Source organism: Mauremys mutica, chromosome 2, assembly GCF_020497125.1.
Source record: "Mauremys mutica isolate MM-2020 ecotype Southern chromosome 2, ASM2049712v1, whole genome shotgun sequence".
NCBI classification, from domain to species: Eukaryota; Metazoa; Chordata; order Testudines; family Geoemydidae; genus Mauremys; species Mauremys mutica.
In genome coordinates this window covers 214089619-214113859 of record NC_059073.1, presented here as the reverse complement: position 1 = coordinate 214113859, position 24241 = coordinate 214089619, and the positions used below count along the sequence as shown (strand labels likewise).

Below are 24241 nucleotides of genomic sequence, written 5' to 3'. Positions count from 1 at the left end.
GCTGACCGGAGCCTGCACCACTGACCCCCTCCCATGCCTCTGCCCCAGCCCTGATCCCCCTCCCATCCTTCGAAGCCCTCAGCCCCAGCCTGGAGACCCATCCTACACCCTAAACGCCTCACCCCCAGCCCCACCCTAGAGTCTGTGCTCCCAGACAGAGCCCCCACAACCACCCCTGAGCCAGCCCGGTGAAAATCAGTGAGTGAGGGTGGGGAGAGCAAGCGACAGAGGGAGAGGGCATGGAGAGAGCAGGGGAAAGGGCCTCGGAGAAAGGGCAGCGCCGGGCAAGGTTGTTCGGTTTTGCGTGAGTAGAAAGTTGGCAACCCTACTTTCACCGGTTACAGAAAAGGGACTTTGAAAAGCTGCCAGTGACATGACCGTAACAATCTGTAGCATTTTTCATTTATGAAGCATTATACAAGCATCAACCAATTAAGGCCTGATCCTGACAGGTACTGAGCACCTGCAACTCCCATTGAAAACAGTACTGGCCTAATTCCTCCCCTGGCTTCAGTCAGTCGGCTTGGACGGGAATGGGACATAGTGTGAAGCAGCCACCATGTCTTAGCTATTTCCATGGCTACAGTAACTGAGCTCCATGACCACATGTGATCATTCCCTTAAATCACTTGCTGGTTCAGATTGTTCATTGCCACAGCTGGGTTGGATATTTACAGTTGTAACAAGATTTTTTTTTTAAATCTCCTCCTTCGTCAGTTCTAGTTCCACTCAGCGTTATACTATTTCTCTGGCTCTTTTCAACGGTGTCACTGCCTTCCACCCAGAAGTGTAGGGCTTGATCTTTGAAGGTCGTCAGCGCTCCAGGGAGAGGCACTGAGCACCCTGAACTTCTGCTGACTTCAGCAGAAGTTGAGACCGCTCAATTCTTTGAAGGATCATTGGCTCAAGCCCCTCATGGGATCTTTCTTTTTCTTTCATAGGGTAAGAATCTCTTACAGAGCACTGCATTCAGCACTCCTTGCTCCAGCCAGACTCCCATTAACTGTGAAAGGAGCTTGGCAAAAGTTGCGTGTGAGTGAGGAATTTTGGTGCATACTCAAAGTGAGAGAGCTCCTGGTTTTTGATGGCGTCAGCAATGCAGACCATTTTGAGCTCCCTTCTTGGCTATCATATACGGAAGAGCTCTGTTCTCGGCTCTTACCAGTGCAGTGAATTAGATCCCCCAAAGTTTTAAAGAGGGCTTTACGGAATCTCTCCCCAACAAACACGTAGAGGAAAGGGTTCAGGCAGCTGTGAAGGAAGGCGATGCTCTGAGTTATCTGGAATCCAAGGTCAATGTTGTCAGAGGTTTTGCAGTCATATATAACCCTGGTGTAAGTGTCGATGATTTTGACCAGCAAAATGCTGTTGTAGGGCAACTGGGAGAGGAGGAAAGCTGTGATAATAACAATGATGATCTTTAATGATTTGTGCTTTTGGGATCTTTTGGCTTGAAGGAGGGTATGAATTATAAAAGCATAACAAGTAACCATGACGAAGAGAGGAAAGAGGAATCCTATTGTGATTTTCAAAGCTAGGACAGTAACTTTGGTGGTTCGGGTCACTGTGGTAGGGTACACCATCTTGCAGGTAGTTGTATCACTAACTTGCTTAGATTCACTGTATACTATTTCTGGGATGCATAAGCCTATTGCAATCAGCCAAACGCCAAAGCAAACTAATTTATTGCGCAGAAGCCTTTTTCGCTTAAGGTTCTTAGCTTTCATGGCCTGGACAATTGTAATGTACCTGTCAAAACTAATGCATGTTAGAAATAGCATACAGCTGTAGAAGTTGATCTTGTACATGCTATTGACAATTTTACACATGACATTCTTAAAGGTCCAACCATATGAAGCTACTTTTGCCCAGAAAGGGAGAGTGAAAACGAGGAGCAGATCAGCAATGGCCAGGTGCAGCAGGTATCTGTCGGTGATGCTCTTCCTATATCTGTATTTGTAGTAGACGAGGATGACGAAGGCATTACCCACTGTGCCGATGCAGAATACAATCCAGAAAAATGTTGGCAGGAAAGTTTGAGCAAACTGCCGGGCGTGACTTTTTTCACAGATGAGGTCTGTGTGGTTAAATGGGTTGTCGTACGGAGGCAACACAGAACTAGAATCCATATAATAATCCAGGTTAGCCAAGTAGTTCTGGGTGTCCTACAGGGAAACCTCAGGTTAGTTTTATGCTGACAAAATCATTAAATAAGAAACAGTGAAGGTGGAATGTTTAATTATTTTTGCAATAACCTGGGCAAATTTTCTACCACTAGAAATTGGAAATTTCATACCTTCCGTTGGCTGTCGATCGGAGTAATGCCCAATAACCCCAATACATTTGAGTGCAGATAGTGCAGAGGTACTATCTATGCTCTTGTTGTGTGAATTTAGGCAAATGAATGAAGTTCTCTGCTTCTCATTCCCTAGGCGAGAACCGCAGCAGGAGGAAGTTAACATAATTGCACATTTCCATCAGCTGAGGATCTGGCTCCCCAGCTGTAAACTACAGACAATAATACTTAGCTCACAGAGGTATTTCACTGTGAAGTGCTTTAAGATCCTCAGTTGGAAGATCCGATAGGAGTGCAAAGTACAGTTATACTCTCAGCGCAGCAGGCAAATGCATGTCCAGCATCTTTTGGCTGAACCATACTACAAGTTTGCATGAGCTGAGTTGTTTGATATGGCGGGAGCATCCATGCCTGAACAGATGTGCATTGCTAGCTTGGACAGGACAACACCGTTCTAGAATATGTTCAGGGGAATGTGTTCTAGCTCCTTAGGGAATGATGTCATAGCCTAGGTCACAAACTGAAAGGGGGGAAGAGAGAGAGATTATTCGGCAGTCGTAGATTTATACTCACCATGCTCGTAAATCTGCAGTCAGATCTTTATTCCTTCTTGAAAACAACTCTATGAACTTGAGAGGGAATAAGGTGGGTAAGTGACATATAAAATACAGACCTTCAGATAGGACTGAAATGAGTGTAAAACCCAGGAATATTCACAGAAAGCCTCCTCAAATGAGCCTGCAGGCTAGATCCTACTCTCCTTCCTCACATAAATTGTCCCTTTGAAATCCAGGGGGCTGTGTGGGTGAGTAAGCTGAGCAGGATTTGACCCTGCAGTTTTCAGTTATATTTGCAGCTTTGTTTTCATAACGGAAGTTTTCCAAAAACAAACCTCTCTAAATATGCTAAGGCATTTACATTTGCTTTTAACTGCATCCTGGCTGCAGCTTTTCAAGTGTTCTGGGCAGGTTAAACATATTTAATCGCTAGGATTACTTCTGTTTTGTTTTTAAGAAGCTGTACAGTCCCTGGGTTCACACTTTTCTTAAAAAAGTGTTAAATGAAACTAACCTAACTTTCCAAAAGCTCCTGGGAGTGAAAAAAAATTCTCTCAAATTATGTGTCACAACTAACAAGCAAATCCACCTGTCTTCACTAACAGCCTCTAGTTTAAAAACACCTCCATTTTCTGCAATGACTCTGTCATAGGTCTCACCCCCACTTGGAGCTGTTGGGTTCACAAGATAGGGACCTGCATGGATTCCTCTAAACTAAAATCCTAGTTTAGATCTGGTAAAAGCTGCCACCACCCAATAATGTATGTGTATTGGGACACAGTCCTTCCCCAAAATCCTTGGGGATCCCAAGAGCCCCAAATCCATGGAGTTCTTACACCTAGGAGAAATAAACCATTCTCCCCTGCTTCCTTCCCCCTCCCTTCTCCTAGGAGAGAGATACCTTGATTCAAACTCCTTGAATCAAACACAAAGGGAAACAACCCATTTCCCTCCTCCCCTCTCCTAGTGCTTAGGAGAGATACACACCGATTCAACTCTGTGAATCAACCTTAGGAGGAACTCACTTTTCCTCCCTCCCCTTCCCCTGAATTTCCACAAGAGAAGGAATTAACCAAGTCCAAAGAAAAGAAAAGAATGTATTAAAGAATAAAAAGAAAGTAACTTGTCTCTGTAATACCAATATGGAACAATACACAGAGTCTAACCTGTAAACCTGGAGAGCATTCCCCCTCCCCCTTTTCTTTCTCAGTAAAAGCAAAGTAACAGCAAACAGAAATAAAGAATTTCCTTTAGCAAACACACAATTGCAAATGTAGAAATCAAATTATAAGACTAATCCGCCTTTCTAATTAATACTTACTATTGAATAGTAGGAACTACTCCAGGAGAACTTGGAGACATGACTGGCCTCACTTAGATCCAAAAAGAGAACAGAGCAAACCAACAAAGAACACAGACAAAGGCTTCCCTCCACAGAGATTTGAAATTATCCTGTCCCTTGATTGGTCCTCTGGTCAGGTGTTTCTCAGGTTACTGAGCTTGTTAACCATTTCCAGGGAAAAGAGACCTTAACCCTGATCTGTTTATTTATGACAGACTCGTTATCTAATTTTTTTCGTTCTCTCTGGGAAATGTCTTTTTCTATAGGCCGTGATCTCTACTTGGGATTAGTTTCAATTTTAGTCACTGATGGCAAGGAACCATGTAAAACCCAGAGGTGAACAGGAATGGGCCCAAGGAAACCTGTGCTTTGCACCAATTGACAATCCTACATTCAAGCAGGGATAAACTAGGCTAGTGCAGATCATGGCTTTCCTTGTCTACAGTTGAGGTTTGCACCAGTGCTGCTATGCACCAATGAGGGAATCCCAAACACTGAGAAGACCTAGAGTTTTCCCCGTAAATACTATTAGCCAACTCAGACGGTGACCACACACTCACTGGATCTCAGTGGAAATCACTCCGTACGTTCAGAGTGTCACTTGTTCCCGCATCTTTGAAAATAGGTCACACTACAAACAGATTTCATTGTGTCGCCGGAGCTGACACGTAAAACCAATGCCCACAATAGCAAAGTAACATTAAATAGTGCTTGTTCCAAGAGGCCGTGACCCATGAAAATAAAGGAAAAAACTGACTCATAAAATCCCTTCTGATATTATTACTGATGGGTGGTAATCCATCATCCAATCCCTCACTGTATTATCACTAGCTATGCTATTAATTTTTATTGAGACAACAATCTCATTCCGCGCGTGTGTGTGTGTGTGTGTGTGTGTGTGTATATATATAAAACATTACCATTATCCGTAGGTCTAAAATCTTTTATGCTTGCCCTCAGCCCAAAAGTGAAGATTTGAAGAAAATCTACTTGGCCTTTTTGTCAAGAGACAAGGGTCAAAAACCAACACTTCTTTCATGCATTATTTGGATACTTTTTTTCCACCCAACTCAAAATATTTTTGTTCTAAAAGTACTAACTTTGGAACTGATCTGGCCACTTCTGTCATCTTGGGGGGCTACTTATGTGAATATTTGTAACTTCCGAGTTAGGTTTGCAAAATGGAGTCTTTGCACGTATATAACTGCAGGATATGAGCTTTGACAAGATAAGGTGAAAAAATAGATTACAAAATAACAGAATTTAAAGTAATGAAAAATATATGCTCTAGTAATTTGAATCATATAGAGCAACAGAGACATGCAGAATTATGTAGCTCCCTGGAGTTCTATGCATTGAAATACCTTCAGTAGATTCCTTTTTATGATTATATCTATGCTGTGGTGCATTTAGTTGAATTTGTGACCCCATGCTTAGTTGAGGCTCACATCCATAGATTCAGATTTCCTCTTATTAAAAAAACAAAGAAGAAAATTAAATGCCTAAAACTATATTAATGTCACAATGCAGATGGGAATTTTATAGTAGTAAAAGGAGGCAGATTAAATTGTCCCCATCCCTACAGAAATCATAAACTAGTCATACTACACCAAAATGCTAAGGCATAAGTAGTAACACCAGAGAGTGTCATATAAAAATAGTACATGTGAATGAGATGCTATTTTATAGTTCTGAGATGCATCACTGTAAATTCAGATAATTCCATTGGAGTCGATGGAGTTATTTGGATTTATGCTTGTGTAACTAAGGAGCAAAAAATGGTGTGACAAAAACATCCTGCCTAAACATGTTAGCCACAGTGTTGCTCTCCTGGGGGGGGAGTTATTGTTATTTCACGTAGCTTAATTTCAAATGTTCAGAGATATTTTAGATGTTGAAGATATTGACTCATTTTCCTACAGCAAACCCTGAGACTGAATGGCTGTTAAGTCAATCAGAGCCAACTATTTCATCATAATCAATTTGATCCCCTGTTGCATGCTTGTCTGCAATTCTGCAGTTTGAAAGAAAATACAGCAGTGGGAATCTGATCAATTAAACAACTAGAAGTGTGATGTGACCCCTTCCAATTACTATCTGTCATTACCAGAGCCAAAATTTAACAATGTGCCCCCTCTCTGCTGCATTTTGTTTGTTCAAAACCTTCTAAGCAAGTGGGAATCTCCCAAGTGAGCTGTAGTTGACAAAATTATTTTTGGCAGGCCGGGTTCTAATCCCAGTCACACTGGTGGTGATTCATAGTAATCCCACTGAAACTGATGTGCACCAGGGATAATTGCGAGAAAAATGTGGCCATCCCAGTGGAGTCATTTAGCTAGTCACTGCCTCGTTTGCTCTTAGTATCCATTTCCAAAATGTCACTGTAAATCCTTTTGGGGTCCTTCTGCAGCAGTCTGGGCACCCCAGCAATTACTTTTAACAGTAAATATTTTAAAGGAAACAGTAAAAAGTCATTACAAAAGGATGAGTTAAACATTGAACGTACTGCTCGCCCAGAGAGGTGGTGTGTCACAGAGACTTGTCTCCACTGCAGCAGCATGTGGAAAATAAACAGAAAAATCTTAACCCTCGTGCCAGGGAGAGAATGGGAGAGAACTGGGCACTTACCAGTGGCTGTAGCTCCTTATTGCGTTAGTCTGTCAGTCACTGCACTGGTGGCCTCAGGTGAACGTGTGCTCCTAGGACTTCAGCAACTCCTGGAAAGTGTTTGTCATTCAGTGCGGGTCTAGGAGGGGATATGGCTCCAGGACTCTGGGTTGGGTGAATCTGCAGCTGCCTTTTTTTTAACTGTGGCTTGAGTCGGTTGCAGCCTCATCAATGAGGCAAACCAACCCCTCTCCTCACCTGGAGTTCCAGTAAGCCACACCCTGATGTTTTCTACACGCTGCACAAAGGATGTTCTTAGTCTTTCCCCTCCCCCCTCTTTGGGGTAAGTAGTTGGATCCCTGATGCCTGAATGTTTTTCTGCCTGTTAGCATCTGTCTGCTCATACAGCAGCCATGCAGCTAATGAAGAGCAAACCAGAAATGCCCAGTGCCATGGCTGCCCCCTCCATGGGCACTGGTGAGAACAACAGAGCCCGAGGGAAGGGTGAGAACGAATGAGTTGCAGCCATAGTCCTGACCTCTCCGCACTGGCCAGTTCATCTGGCTTGGAGCGCCTGGGAGCAAATCCTGCTCCCGCTGTGTGAGCCCTGTTTTGTCCTTCCACAGGGGCTCTGCTGTACAGCATGAAGGCCAGGCAGGAAGGCTAGTCCAAGCTGTTGTAATGTCTGCTTTCTTCCAGCCCACTTGACGTGTGTTAGGGGCTGCCAAATTCTGGTGGACGGGCAGCAGTGTGATTTGCTGAGGGGACGAGTGGAGCGCAGACCCAACTCTCGCCCCTTACTGGGGCTCAGCTCAGGCATTTCCTCACCCGGAGCTGGGCTGGTCTTTAGCTGCAACGTGCCTCAGTACCAGCATAGCCCCAATGCCCAACTATGAATCTTTTCATCGGCAGAAAGGTGGGGCTAGGCAGGTCGACTTGCATCGGTTCAGGGTCTGGCAGGACAACTGGAGCCCCAGGAGACAGAAGAATTCTGTCCTGTGGGTGTCATTTTTCTTGGGCTCGCTTCGTTAGCCAATCTTCCATCCTAATGCACAGACCAGTTAAAGCTCCCAGGCTAGCTGGAGGTTCCACCTGGGCTAATTCATCTTTGATAGAGTTGTTGAGGCCCTGCCTGGAGTGGTGTTCCTGGACAGCCTCACTCCAGTGGGGATCTGCAGCCAGACATCAGCATCCCACTGCATATTTGGCAACAGACCTGGGCTCCTGCCAGAGGGCCTGGGGAGCAGCTTCTGCAGTACGTTCTCAATTCGGGCTATCGAAGACACCTGCCATTGCCTGTACAAAGTAGTCTAAGTGTTCAAAGTGAGGGCTGGACCCCTCCACATCAGGGCCTCTGTGGTGAGCAGATTAGTACCAATCTTATTCAGCACTGATCCGTGGGGTACAAATGTGGCTGTAACATGAACTAGAGATGACATTGGTTAAGGAGCCTATGAAACTTGGCATAATAGCTGTTGAACTTGACGGGTAGAAGCAGTTTGGTCATTTAGAAAGTGGATGTGAGAATGGCAGGGACAGAAGACAGTGCCTGGTATTGTACTGAGCCTGGAGGGCTGCATTCTGCTCACCGCAGTTCCCCAACAATGTCCAAAAAGGCGGATTGGACTCCTGTGTTGCCCTTCTGTAGAGGAGCTCCACACTAGGGGGCAAAGGCTCCTCCTTCCGTCTACTGGGCTGCTCAAACTGTTACACACCGAGGTTTGGTGTTGCAAGCTAGTAGTCGGAACAGGAGTCTGGCCTAGTGATCAGAGCAGAATCTGAGAGCAGATCAGGAGGTGTGTTCAGGGGACAAGCCAATGGTCAGAGACAGGAGTTGGGAGCAGGGGCGGCTCTAGCCATTCCGCCGCCCCAAGCACAGCGGCACGCCGCAGGGGGCGCTCTGCCGGTCGCTGGTCCCGCGGCTCCGGTGGACCTCCCACAGGCGTGCCTGCGGATGCTCCACCGAACCCACGGGACCAGTGGACCCTCTGCAGGGACGCCTGCGGGAGGTCTGCCGGGGCCGCCTGCCACCCTCCCGGCGACCGGCAGAGCGCCCCCCACGGCATGCCGCCCCAAGCACGTGCTTGCCGTGCTGGGGCCTGGAGCCGCCCCTGGTTGGGAGCCAGAACAGAATCAAAGGGCAAAGCAGGTGTTGTAGTCAAGAGACTAGCCAGTGCTTGGAGTCAGGAATCAGGAGTTCTGAGGAAGGCAGGGACTAGGGCAGGAGCAGGGACAGGGCTGGTACAAGAAGCAGGTCTGGCACAGCTGCAGGCATGGAACGCATTGATCAGACACTGTGCTGCTGTTGCTATCAGACTTTAATAGAGATCTGTTGGCTCTTCTGTCCAATCAGGGACCATAGTCACTTGGGCCTTGGCTACTCTGGCACTTTACAGCACTGCAACTTTCTTGCTCAGGGGTGTGAAAAAAACACCTCCTTGAGCGCAGCAAGTTACAGCACTGCAAAGCACCAGTGTAAACAGTGCCCCAGTGCTGGGAGCACAGCTCCCAGCGCTGTAAGCTAATCCCCTCGGGGAGGTGGAGTACGTGCAGTGCTGGGAGAGCTCTCTCCCAGTGCTGGCCCCGCGACCACACTCACACTTCAAAGCGCTGCCTCAGAAGCGCTCCCGCGGCAGCGCTGTGCAGCTCTAAGTGTAGCCATACCCTCAGTGAGGCCCAACCAAGCTCATTGGGTTGCTAGGCGACTGTGCAAGGAGTCACCTGAGTTCCTGACAGTGTTTCCTCTTTAGTGTTTAATCCATCGTGAAGATAAAAGCCTACTACCGCTTCCCGCTAATGGAGTTCCGTCTTTAAAGTGGTGGGTGTCTGTGCACTGGTGAAGGTGACACATTCATACTCGCTGATGACCTGTGGTGGGGTTTGTTGCACTTAGCTGCTTTCTCTGCACTGCTGCGAGTCTTAACCCATCATCCTCCTTATCGTAAAGTTCTATAGAATTTCATAGAAAATGAACTTTTCTGTAGCTGTTTGGAACTGCTCTAATGACTGTATCAGAGAATAAAATCCTTGCTATACACTTTTGTAGGATGGTTCAGAAAACCATAAAGAGAGATGATGCTCTATTACATTTTTTAAGTTTTTGCAGAAATTTCTAGAATACCCTGTTAGTTTCTTACATATTAAAATCTACAGGATTTTCCCATAAAAATGGCAGCATAACTGGCCCAGTTGGCACGTTACTTTTGTCTCCTGTAACACCTCTGATGGAGGCAATGGAGTACATAGGCAAAGTAAATACAGCTTAGAGTAGCATTAACTTACATGGAGCTGTCCGTGTGTGTTCTATGACTTTCAGTGGGGAACATGGTGCAGACAGGCTGCTTTCAGGCTCCTTTTCCTCTGAAAATCACAGGTTTCCTTGGGCCCATTCCTGTTCACCCCTTCGTTTTCCCTTACATGCACCACTTTTTGCACAAACTATGAGGTCTCCCACTCCACTCACTGTAGTATGCAATGGAGAGAAGCATATGGGGATGGGAGGGTTGAGTCTATGATAATTTGGTGTTCAATATATTCCTGTTCCTGGTTCATTCACAATTTCCAAGGTGCAAAAGATTTGCTGTTTTATCCTGAAGATATTTCTTGTAAAAGTATTCTGTCATGGACCAGCATTTTGAATGATATTGTCAAAATAACGACACATTTATAGAACACTTTGCAGTCCAGATCCAGTATCAATTTCACTTCCCTCTATCAGGGGAGGAGGGCAGCTTTGAAATCTGCCTGCAGCTCCACAGGAAACGCATGCACAAAGGCTGCTGAGGAGATGTACTGAATCTGTGTATTCCCCAACTACCCTGGTCTCACAAACTCTCTGGACTGTGGCAACCACTTTTGAGGCTGGGCTGGCCCCCTGAAGTGGGGAGGTTGTTGTCACCACAATCTTCTCCCTCCCCTCCCCCAACCCCCACCGGAGCAGACTTTCTATCTCAGAGTCTTTAGTCATGGTGACAAGTTGACTCCCTGCTTGCGCAGGTTTTTATCCTACATCTTCAAAGCACAGTAAAAACGTTCACTAAGAACCTGGACATTAAAATGTTTTCATGACCATGTGCATAGTAGGGAGAGGAGAGCTGTGGTGCAGGAACATCAAGACGAGTGAAGCTGGTATCAGTATAGACTTACCTGTCTGCTGGCAAATGCTGTGTCTTCCACTAAATATCTTGCAGGCCTTGTCCACTTTGTTGTTGTGTTCAACCTTGTCTAGGGGTTTTCCTGTCACCCAACTGTAACTTGATTGATTTCGAAGGACTCATCTCTTGGTTCACATTACCATCATTCAGAGAGGAATCTGACCTGTACAACACAGTTCAGTATTTTACTCTCACTGTGAATTTCCTCACTCTTACTCGGGGGAAACAGGTCTTGGAAGTAAGGTATTGGATTTGGGTTTGAGCTTGATTCCTGGAAGTGTCCAGACTTCCTGGCTAGTCACTTCAATGTCTCTGTGCCTCAGTTTCCCATCTGTAACAATAGAGATAGCAATGATTCATTTCTCCTACCCTTTGCCTATCTTCTCTATTTGCACTGCAGGCTCTTTGGGGTAGGAACTGTCCCTTACAGTATGTATGTGCAGTGACTAGCACACTGGCGCTGCAGCCTTGGTCTGGGCCTCTGGGTGGTGCTATATTGCAAATAGTAAAGGTGGTCAAGTGTGTTCCTCAGGGTTTGGCTACACTTGCAGCTGTACAGCACTGGGAGTTAAAGCTGTCTTCATACAGCTGTGTAGGGAAAGTGCTGCAGTGTGGCCACATTTGCAGCATTTGCAGCTGTGTTGGGGGTGGTGCATTATGGGCAGCTATCCCAGCGTGGCTGCAATGTGCTTTTCAAAAGAGGGGGGTGGGGTGGAGTGTGACAGGGAGCGTGGGGGAGAGAGAGAGAGTGGATTTTTGGAGCTGACACTGTGTCAGCTCCCTGCCTTGCAAATTCTGATCACTTTCCCCACCCCTCATTCACTCTTAAATGCAAATAGCCTTCAGACCAGATAAGCAGCTGCTCCAATGGACTCCCTTCCCCCCACTCTCCCGTGGTGTTTCTCTCCTCAAGCAAACACTAGCTGTGGACATTCATCCCCCTGCCTGCCTCATTCACAGCAAACAGTAGCTGTGTTTGTTTTTTAGATAAGCAGCTCCAGGAGCCCCGAGTTCACAACAGAACAAAGAGAGGCATCATAACAAAACAAAGAGAGTTCTTTAGTTAAAAGCATTATGGGAAAATTCCGGAGGTCAGTTACAGCGTAGTAAGATTAATCACTGTTTACACTGGCACTCCAGTGCTGCAGCACCAGTGCTGCAGTTGTTATTCCCCAGGCCGAGGTGGAATACAGCCAGCGCTGTAGCCAGGGCGATACAGTGCTGTATGTGCCTTGCAAGTGTGGACGGTGAGTGAGTTGCAGCGCTGTAAAGCCACCACCAGCGCTGCAACTCTCCAGTGTAGCCAAGCACTCAGTAACTGAAAAGAATCTACTGTGGGAGACAAGTGTGCAAAGGGTACTATGGTGATTACTTGTCTGTCTTGTGCTGTTTTAGAGAATATTTAATAAGTTTTCTTCCCTTTTGCCATAGAAACAGCATGTGTAATCCGTTGACCTTTGATGGCTCAGAAGAATTGCAAGTGGCCCAAGACGCTGAAGTCAGGAGAACTGATGTAAGCAGAATAGTTTTATTACTGCCTGGTTTAAAGAATAAACCTCAAATTTGCATCTTGGATATGTGAGCACAACTCTCATTGACCTCAGTGGGAGAATAATGGGAATATACCTGGGTTCCATGGTGGGAGTGAGAGATGATAAGGAGCAGAGCTTAAATTCAGCCAGAGCTGTCCAGAGCGGTGCTCCGGTAAACATTTTCAAACCTGCAGGGAACCCCAGCTCCTCTTGGGGAGCAGAAGCCCCGAGCCCCGGCACGCCCCATAGGGCAGAAGCTCCAAGCCCTGGCACCCCCCATGGGGCTGGAGCCCTGAGCCCCTGCATCCTCCCCCATGGGGCTTAAACCCCAAGTCCAGGCACCCCCACCTATCACAGTGCTAAACCCCGAGATCCTCCTCCCTACAGCTGAAGCCTGGAGCCCTGCTGCCCCACAGGGCAGAAGCCCCTAGTCCCACCACCCCACCACAGGGCAGAAGCCCCAAGATTCCCACCTCCCCCAGCCCAGTGGCTGAAGCCCAGAGCCCTGAGGGCACCCCATCCCTCATAGACTCTCAAGTTTTTATAGCATGTTAGAGGGGAGACCATGGGGGGCTCAGGAAATAATCTATGAGAATTTAAGCCATGATAAGGAGAGAATCATCTTGCCCTCCTGCCTGCCCATCCGTTTGGGGGAAAACCTTCCATCCCACTGTTGCTAGAATTCAGGGGGGCTCTGACCCTGTGAACAGAAATTTTGGAGGGAGGCCTTTAGCGCTTCAGTATCTGGAGGAAGACATTGCAATAGAGGCAGGGGGCAAGGCTCAGTTAATCACTGGTGTTTGGTGAGCCGTTGGGTTAGGGGCTTATTTCCCATAAGCCACCTCTACCCAAAATGAATCTGTCATAGCTACTGCCGTCCATGGCTTCTGTCCTGATGAATACGTATAATCCACAATAGGAGTAAATCTTCAAAAGAGCCCCAACCCAGCCTGCACTTTTTTGCCCACAACCCCCTGCACACACACGACTTGAGTGCTAACATTTACACACAATGGCAATGGAGTGTGTCACTTGCGCAGGAGCTAATAGAATTGATATGCACAAAACCCATCATTCTTATCCCCATCCGTAGATGCCCCTTTTTGAAAATTTGGCTCAGCTGTGAGACAGGTTTATACTTTGACTACAAGAAGGTGATTTGGTCTGTGCTGGGATTTTGTTGTGGTCTTTCTGAGAGCTCAAGCAACGGCAGCTGTAACAAAATAAACACCCAAACAATAGATTGAGGGGTAGGGGAAAGAAATGTCATTAGCTACTTAAACACTGTCAGACGACCCTTAATTTTAGTAGTTGTTTCACTTTAGGTAAAAACTAACATTATGAATAAAGCTAAACATTTCTCCTTGGCCTGGGTACAGTAGTTATCATTCAAATTCAGCATTTGCCATTTGTTACCAAACAGTAATCTCTGAGATACCACAGTCATCCCTATACTTAGAGTAGGAAATACCTATGGGAATGGTGTGATATCTGCTGCAAATGTTGATTTTTGATGGCAAACAATGAATCTATTACAGTGTATCAGTATAGCACAGATCATGGTTAGCTCTTTTCTCAGAAGATTTCTCTTGATTCTAAACAATGATCTATCAGACCAAATCCAGTGAAGATACTGTGCCAAGACAATGAGCTGAGGATCTAATTACGGTATATAGATGTGAAATAGATCACTGTAGTGAGGCAGTCTGACAAAGTGTTAAAGTGTGAAAAAATACACCCCTGACCAACACAAGTTTCACTGGCAAAAGCACCGGTGTGTACAAGCGCTATGTTGACAGGAGAGACTCTCCTGCCAACATAGCTACCACCACTCGTTGGGGGTGGTTTAATTATGCCGGTAGGACAGCTCTCTCCTGCCAGCATAGAGCAGCTACACGAGACCTTACAGCAGCACAGCTGTAGTGGTACAACTGTGCCAATGTAAGGTCCGTAGTGTAGATATAGCCTTAGGCTCTCAACGTTGGCAGATATGTAGTTTGCTTGTTCACTGACAATGTGAGTTTCAGGGTTAATTACCCCCAAAATCCCCAGGACAGAGCATCATGTGACATATAGTAGAACAGCTGCTCATTTTCACTTGTTCTATAAATCTTTTTTTTTTTCTTAAAAATCCATTTCTCAGGATGAACAATGTTAGCATGGTAAGCAACGTAAGTGATAAGATGGGTGAGATAATATCTTTTACTGGACCAACTTCTGTAGGTGAGAGAGACAAGCTTTCAAGTTACACTGAGCTCTTCTTCAGGTCTGGGAAAGGTACTCAGAGTATCACAGCTAAATACAAGATCGAACGGATATTTAGAATACAGTGTTAGCAGATATTCTAAGGGTCCATTCAAGATGACGTGACCCATTAACCCCCCTGTAGTCAATGACCAAAAAGAGGGGTTAAATGGGTTACAATTGTTGTAATAAACCATAAAATCCAGATTCTTTATTAAGACCATGATTTTCAGTGTCAGGCAAAGTTACAAATTTAAGATCCCAGCTCATCTTTGGAAGGTGTTGTACAGTTTCCTTTGAGGACTGATAGATCAGATATGGAGTAATCACTTTGGGAAAAGCATGTTTTGTCTTTTATTATTTTCCTGTCTGAGTTCATAAAAGAGTTTAGTGATTGTCTGGTGTCACCCACATAGTTATTGTTGGGGATTTTAGTGCCCCGAGTGAGGTATACCGCATGTTGTGATAGGCATGAGTAGGACCCAGGGATCCTGAAAGGTGTGTTGTTGGGGGGGTGTTGATCATTGTAGCAGTGGAATATGTTCTCAGGTTTTGCACCTGTTGTTCTGGCAGGGTTTGGTGCCACTTGGTGTTGCTGTGTCCTAGTCTGTGGGGAGCTGTTCTCATGATGAGCTTGGAGATGTAAGGGGCTTGTTTGAAGGCCCAAAGAGGAGGTTCAGGAAAGATTTCTTTCAGGATGGAGTTCCCATTGAATATGGGTTGTAGATATCTGATGTTTCCCTCTATGGGTTCCACGATGGGGGGTGGGTGACAACTAGGGGTGTGCGGTTGGAGTAGATTTTATATCTGTATTGAAGCAAATTCTCTCAGGGTATTTGGGTGGCCTGTTCCCTGATGTGATCTGCTTCTCAGGTGGAGTGTCCATGTTTGGTGAAGACGTGTTAAGGTGTATATCCCAGACTTTCTGCTTGGAGCATATTCTGTGGTATCTGAGGGACAGCCAGTAAACTTGCTTTTCTTACATTTTATTTGTGTCATTCTTTTTGTTTAATACACAGCTGGAGATAAGGATGTGTCAGTAATGAAAGAATGTAGGCACCGTTCAGCAAAGCACTGAAGCACATGGTTAATGTCACAGAAGTTCAACATGTGCTTAAGTGCATTGCTGACTTGGGCCATCAAGCTTGTTACCAGATGTTTATCCCATGAACTGTGAAGTAAGAAATCTACATGTTTAAACAATCCATTCTGCTTGCACATGAAATGCTCTCACACCAAGCAGTTATAAGTTCAAGTCCATCTTCCATTACATGTGAGAGGGATAAATGGAATATCTCAGCAGTTTCCTGCTTGGAGAGTTAAAGTTCTCCAGTGATTGATAGAAGTCTGACAGTAACTAGTTTGAGAGATTAGGCTTCCCATTGTATCACGTGTACAAATGTTCTCCCTTTGCAATAGGGTGGCAACCACCAGCAAAAGGCTCAGAAATGCCAACTGTAGTTCAGGAAAAACTTCCATTTTAAATATATTTTATTGCGTGTGTACACACACACACACACACACACACACACACACACACACACCCTCGTTGCTCCCAGGAAGGTATATGTCTAAACATCTCTTCCAAACCTAGAGTAGAGGTGGAGCTTTGAAACCAAGTTCTGTTTTGATTTTTCAATTTCAGGTGCTTATTCCTATGACCCGATGCAACTCTCATAAGGAAACTATCAGAGGGCAGGTGAAAGTGAGAAACTGTGGTATCTGTGTACTGATATTTGCTAACATCTTCTGTAGCTAGGTAGAGTTTGAGTGTAGAGATAGAAATAAGGAGTGTTTCATCGCTCGTAGACGTTGTTAGACTGGCTATTAAGAAAAAGGGGTTAAAATTGATTAAGTGCCCTGAGTTTCAGATTTTGTTAATGATAGTTTCCCATGATTCTGTAACATTGTTCCATCCTTTGATTCTCTTAAACTCTGAGATGGTAAACAACAGAATTTATTCAGCTAATTGAGTCAAGATTGTCTTCTTGTAGTTAATGCCCCTACCGCATCCAATCCTGCAGTCCTAACTCACGAAAACTTCTCAAAATCCAATGGATGTTTGCTTAAGTAAGGATTGCAGGATTTGACCAGCTGTTATGATCTGACTTTTACCTGAGATAAACTAACACAATCTGCTGTTGGGGTTTGTTTTTGTTTGTTTGTTTTTGTTTGTTTGTTTGTTTGTTTTTTGTTTGTTTTTGATTTGTATAGCTTTATCTCAAAAAGAGTATTTTATCTCTTGACTGTTGAACCACCTGTCATCTATGATGGTAGTGATTTTCCATAGCTTTGAAAATATGTTGTTGTTTTTAATTATATTTTTAAGAAACGCTATTATTCATTTGTGTATAAAGGCACCGAAATTACCACTGCTTGAACACCCGTTAAAGCTATGCAATAGTTATAAAACAAAGTATGTACAGTACTTTCTAAACATGTTCCTGTGAAGGTTTCTATGTTTCAATACTGTGCAGAGACTGCTCAAAAGCCAGCTTGTTCTATAGGTGTGGTCAAAATCTTTCCATCAAAAAAAGATTCAACAAAAGTTGGGGTTCTTTGCAGTATTAAAAATGTTGATGTTTTTGTCAAAAAAACAAAAAAATTAATTGGCTGAAAACTAAAAAACATTTTCTTGTTGTTGTTGAAAAGTTTGGATTTCCCCCCCCCCTGAAAATATTTGATAAATATGAAAAAAAAAACAATCAAAATTTTCAATGGGGAAAAAACCATTTTTGGTCAACTCAAAATTATAAGAAAATACAACTATGCAATTCTTCAGACTTTATAGATAGGTATCACTAAAGGATCATTCTTATCTTATTTCAGACTTATAAGCAATAAATATACTTTTTTGATATTCAGTTTAGGTTTAAAATGCTAAAGTGGGTTTTAAAAAATGCTCTGACTTGTAATACCTGTTACAAAAAATGCTGTTAGTGGTTACAGATGTAAAATTAGTCTTGATCTGTCTACTCTGTAAGTAGCTCCACTGAAATCAATGGAAGCTCTTGCAGAGTCAGGTTTCTCTCAATGCAACTTACAGTGGCAGAATCTGGTGTATAATTGGCAGAAAAAATCAGCAGTTCTCGTGTGTGACACTAAAGAAAGGGAAGGGGGGCATGTTTCTTTTTTCTGCTTTGGCTCTTTTAAACCACAGCAATCACACAAAAGGATACAAGGAAGGATACAAATGACGAGAATGATTCCTTTCTATAGACTGAGTGGAAGGTAGCAATTGTTGAGCCTTATGTTGTAGTGACCAAGCAAGGTACTAACAAACTTCAACAGGACTTTATTTTTAAAGTGGAAACCTCTTTACCAAGCCGCTGCTGCACCCTCGATAGCTCTCACGCAGCATCCTCAACTCCTCCCCCCTCCTTCCTGTTTCCTGTCCTTCCAGACTCCCAACAGCCAGTGCTCCCAGTTCTAATAATTACAAGCAACATCTAAACACCACACCTCATCAGGTTTGATCCAGTCTAGATAAGTCCATCCAAAACTAGATACATATCCAAACCTAGTGAGGTCCCGACCTTCTCCCCTGTCCCCCTATCCTTCTCTCTCCTGGTACCAACCCAGTCAGGTCACTTTCCTTTGTCCTTCCCCGAATCTCTGCTTCCTCTACCCCAGCCTACCTGCTCCTCTGCTCCTTCCCTCCAAGTACAAATGATTTCCTCCCCATTTCCTGGCTAAATATGGTGACTCCTATTACCATTCTCCATTGTCCATCCAGCCCTCATGCTTCACTTTCTCCATCTCCTCTCCCCCATGTTTATTTCCCCAGTACAAACCAGTGTTTTGCAGTCTCTGCTTGGCCCAGGGTGGCTCCTATATTCAAATCTTGTGCACTTGTGGGCAGGGCTGGTTAAAAGTTTTCAATCAAAAAGCCTTTTTTGGTGGAAAATAGGTTTTTTGATTTAACAAAAATCATCTCCATAGAAAGTGTCTGCTTTCTGCACAAAATCTGAGGATTTTTTTGTTTGTTTGTTTTTTGTTGTTTTTTGTTTTGTTTTGTTTTTTAACACAAACTGAAAAATCAAAAGATTTTTGGGTTTCAGTTGAAAAGTTTTCAGTTTATCAAAAGAAAGCTGAAAAAGAAATGGACATTTTCCAATTAGATCTCCTCATGGGTCAGAGGCATCTCAGAAGGGACTGAATATCGCTCACCGAAGGAGGCCTAGACCATGAGAGATTTCAAGGCAGCAATTAGTGGAACCCCAGCAGAGCCTGCCAGGAATTTGACAGCTCCCTGATGGGAATAGCAGCTGATGTAGGGGGCCCTGTGAGGAGTTAGAGGAGGGAAAAGAAACCTTGGAGTGGGAACAGAAAACAGTGGGAGTTTCCAAGTTTAGGCTGAAGGATCTGGCTGGTTGACTGTAGAGAACTTGGAAGGGGGAGACAAATTTGGGTACAAAAGAGCATTGGGTGGGGGTGTGAGGGCTCTTTATCAAAGGTTCAGTTCAGTTTGGGAGAAGGATTGAGGTTCAAATGGGTGTGTATATTTTTCTGGTGCCGTTCCTCAGCCCCAATGGATTGTGTTTGATGGGGATAGAACTGTTACTGTGATGGTACAGATTGTTCATGCTAATAGTAAGCACTGAGGTCAGTAATCCATATTGCTGAGATCATTATTGCTGTTGTAAACGGCAGTGAAAGGGGATGGATGTTGTTTATGAGTGATGCACTTTTTAATTGGTTAATACAGGTTATTTTTAGACCATAAATTCACTAATTTCACTAAGATATTTTTCTTAAAATGCCAAACATAAGTTAAAGGGACACTGTCAAGTGGCAGGCTAAACTGTAATCTATAATATATTATAAATAATCTGGTGAAAGGTGGCCTCTGGATTTACTTTTGCTCTGTCTCTTTTTTTAAATCTATCACTCTGTTGCAAAGATTTTTTTAAAATGCGCTGTTCATGTAGGGCCCAGAGTAGCTCTGCTTATGGAAAAAACAGTATTGCAACCTCAAATATTCAAAAATTTAAGTCTGCCCTGCCACCCCAAAATCTGGAGATTTATAAGGCGATCATGAGATTTTTAAAAAAAAATTATAAATGTTGGGCTTTTTATTTACCTTTTTTGCTTTTGAGTCTCTAAGGTGTGTTTGCATCACATTTTCACACTTTTCTCTGCAAGCATTGGGGTAGAAACTTACTTATTGAAAAAGGAACACTGAGATTCTCCTGCAACATCATGACTCCAGCAGCTGGGGCTTAGTGAAAAACACTAAAAACTGTTGGTAACACTGAAAAACAGCCCTCCAGCATCAAAAGCACACGTTTATTAACAGAACTCTGTTATCAGAGGTGTGCTGAGGTTGTCAGTTTTGTTATCAATAAAGCTGGGACACAAACGAGGTAAGAAATGTAGCAGTTTTACGACATCAGAAATGCAGCTGTTTTGGGGGATTTTTTTAAGTAACGAGAAGTCCGGTGGCACCTTAACAAATTTATTTGGGCATAAGCTTTCGTGGGTTAAAAAAACCTCACTTCTTCAGATGATTCTCTCCCACCACAGTTTACTCTGCTTAGGGTAGAATATAATTGTTTTTTGTCTTCTTTTTTTTCCGTTGCTTGACAGTGTTCTTTTATATTTCTATAAGTGTTACTGAAAATTGGTTCATGAAAACTTACTGACATGTATTGCATAAAAAGAGTTTACAGCTTTGTAAAATGATGAAGTTGTAAAGCTGCAATACGTGACTTTGCTCGGTTTTGTTTTAAAATTGAAATTGCACTATGGTTTTAATACTGCTCAATGAAATTTACTGTAACTTCTTCAGAAATATCTTCTGGTCATAACTGCCAAAGAATTGCACAATGGATTTGCACCAACTTCAACTAACTTTCACAGAGAAATAAAGCTTTTTTGAATATTGAAGTCTGTACATTTATGGGGATGTAGACGGATTTGTACCGGAATATTTCTTGATGCTTTTTATTTTTACTCAGGACTTTAATAAATAAAATTTTATATAATTTAGAGTGAGGATGACTATGGTATGTGGGAGGGGAAGGGACAATTTGCATGGCACAAGTCTGTATTCAAGTGGGTGAGAAGGAACAACATCGCCACAGATAGCAGTGCATCAGTGAAGGACCATACATGGGATGGAAAACAACTGGGGCACGCCTCAGAGATTTTCCCACTTCCTCAAAGTAATCTTGTCAGAGTGGTGTAACAGGCAAGTGAGCCAGCAAACCTGGCTGTGACAGGTGAGTCTGTGCTAAATTAGGTCACGTGTTTGTTTAATTTTGTCTATTCTGTGTATGTTCTTATGAATCGAGTGTGATGTGTTGGATCACAGAAACCCCCTAGGGCTGCCACCTGATGTGCCAAAACTACTTCTGCTCCTGCTTTCCTGCCCTGGCAGCTTAAGACTTCAGTGCCCTGCCTGGTTTGAGCCAGACCCGCTAGCCTGCTGCAAACCCAGACCCAGGTCTGAACCGCATCCCCTAACAGCTGTAGGCTTAACTGAAAGCAACTTACAGAAGAGTTCCTGTCTTTAACACTCAGCTGTCCAACCCCCAATGAGGTCCAAACACCAAATAAATCCGTTTTACCCTGTCTAAAGCTTATACTGGGTAAACTCATAAATTGTTCACCCTCTATAACACTGATAAAGAGATATTCACAGCTGTTTGCTCCACACACACACACTCCCCCAGGTATTAATACATACTCTGAGTTAATTAATAAGTAAAAAGTGATTTTATTAAATACAGAAAGTAAGATTTAAGTGGTTCCAAGTAGTGACAGAACAAAGTGAATTGCCAAGCAAAATAAACTAGAACACGCAAGTCTATGTCTAAGAAACTGAATACAGATAAAAACCTTACCCAGTAAGCTTCTTTTTACAGACTAGTCTCCTTCTAGTCTGGGTCCAGCAATCACTGACACCCCCAGTAGTTACTGTCCTTTGTTCCAGTTCCTTTCAGGTATCCTTGGGGGTGCAAAGGTTCCTCTTTAGCCAGCTGAAGACAAAATTGAGGGGTCTCCCGGGGGTTTAAATAGACTTTCTCTTGTGGATGGAGACCCTCCCCCTCTCCTATGCAAAATCCAGCTCCAAGATGGAGTTTTGGAGTCACATGGGCAAGCCACATGTCCATGCATGGCTCAGTTTTTACCAGCCAAGTCACATTCCTGTGAAAGCTGAGCTGTGGATTGGCATCTTCAAGTTCATTGTTGGCTTAAGTGGTTTTTGATTGGGCACTTAATTTGTGCTTTTCTCAAGAAGCTGACCAAATGCTCTACTACACTAGTTAAAATCAAGCAAGTATACAGCCAATATTCCTAACTTCAAGTACAAAAATGATACATACATACAAATAGGATTAATAGATTCAGTAGACCATAACCTTTACAGAGATATGTCACATGGCATATGTAGCATAAAACATATTATAGTTATGTCATATATACATTCATAAGCATATTCCATAAAGCCTTATGGGGGGCACCGTCACATCGAGCATGTGCTAAAACTACACAGGAAGTAGCCTGGCTGCAGGGTGAAGCCTGTGAGAGAAGCAAACAACAGTCATGATGCAGAGAGCTGAAACTACACCACCAAGCGTATACATTGTATTGGCCAAAGTCTGCCCTCATGTGCACACAACTCACTGGGCCCCCTGTGAATGGTGCTGCATTTGGCCCATCAGATGGAAATGTTTCTTGCTGTAACACCCATTTTTAAACAGCTCAGAGCCTACAGGCTTTTGAAATTATTCTCTCTTTCCTATTCTGGCTCCTCAAAATTCTGTGCACAAAATCCTACTCAGAGTTATGTTCTGCTCTGTTACACTAGTGTAAATCCAGCAAAGTTACATCAGCTTTCGTTTGCTGTAACTGAGAGCAGAATCTAGCTCATAGTTCTTACCAGTCTTTATTCAGGCAAAAGTCCCAGTGTAATCAATTGAGAATTCGGGCTGACTGAGACTTGGAGATACGGCACAGTTATTATACAATGTGTTGGACAGGATCCAAACGGGGCAGTTTTTCTAAGTTTTTCTGTCCAAATTATGCCAAAGTCATATACCCTGGAATCTAATCAATCTATTTCATTCGGCTGTCATTGCTTCAAAAACCTTCTGGATGACAATACAAAGAGATCCACGAAGTGACTCATAGGCAAAGTAGCATGACCAGGTCACAACCTTTCAGTATGAGAAAATAGAGATTAGGTTTCAGAACACTCAAAAGCTTCATGTGTCAATTAACCCAGGAACATGGTTCACCAAATACCACATAGCAAAGAAGCCATTATTTCTATTAAGGAGACTTAAGACTTCAAAGGGCCGACAAAAAAAGTAATACTGAAAGTGACATGCAACCAGGTTGGGGTATTTTGAAGTTCAGTCTTTCACTTTTTTCCCACACTGGGGGATATGTGAAGAACAGTGGTGAAGAGCTAATCGGTGCCTCATGGGTAATTATCTATGTAGTTTGCTCTGCTGGTGTAGATTTTTTCGATTAGCAGATGTTAATGTGGTTTTCTTGCTGTTTGAGAAGTGTGTGCACTGTCTATCATACATCAAGATTCCACTGCTTTAGCCAAAGCCTGAACTCACTGTGGTTCTCACAGCTGAGCTAAAAAGGCAGGGCAAGCAGCACTCTGCTCACAAGGTGAGTCCTAGGAGCTGCTGGCTGGAGTTGGAGCTGGAACCCGTGTCAGAGAAGGCCATTTGTCCTGGATATCAAGTCAGTGGTAATGTTTGCTCATTTACTGTTCAGGGCTAAGGATTGAGAAGGCAGCTTGTAGGGGAAGTCAAACTTTAACTAGAATTTAATTAGCAGAAGAACAATGCTATGTTCATGGCTCATCTCTGTCCCTGCCTTGAGGTAGGTGAGTCTCCAAAGGGGTTCTAAGTAACACCTGTTCTAAATGTTTGTGGGTGTTTAAAAAACAAACCCTAGATGATTGGAGTGTTTTACCAGGATAATTATATTGTATAGAACAACTTTAATATACAAAGCCCCACAAAGTGCTGTGAGGTTCATAAATGTTTCCATTGGTTTCATTATCTGCCCCAGGGCAGCGAGCATCTCAAACAGACACAAATTCAGGATTTATTTTCCATAATGTGATTTGCTCTTTCATGTACCAAAAGTGATCGATCTATTCATGTTCTTTTCATGCTGTTTTGCCTTGTGTTGACGCACCATCCTGCATGGTGCTGAGCACAATCAATGCTCACTGAAGTCTGTGATAGCTGAGGGCACTCAGAGTCGCCTAGGAACGTTCCACGCCTTGTAAGGCCAAATTCTCAATAAGTTAATAAATCCAACATCATTTGGATAAACAGCAGTTTTGTTGCTTCTACTTGCAATTTCGGGATTTGTCACCAAAGTCTTTTATGCATAAGCCCTGTCTTAGCTCTTTCTTTAGGACTTTTGCTTGCCATTTACTTTAAAGTGTTATTGTTCCTTTTCAAGACCATATTTCCAAAGCATTCTTGAAACTTGCAGTCTCAAAACTGCCTGTGTATGTCCATTTGCCG

General features: G+C 43.7%; 1 pseudogene; it reads right to left on the bottom strand.

Annotated features, from left to right (window-relative positions):
* Positions 1–953: 953 nt before the first annotated feature.
* On the bottom strand, positions 954–2656 carry LOC123363258 (annotated as a pseudogene).
* Positions 2657–24241: the final 21585 nt, after the last annotated feature.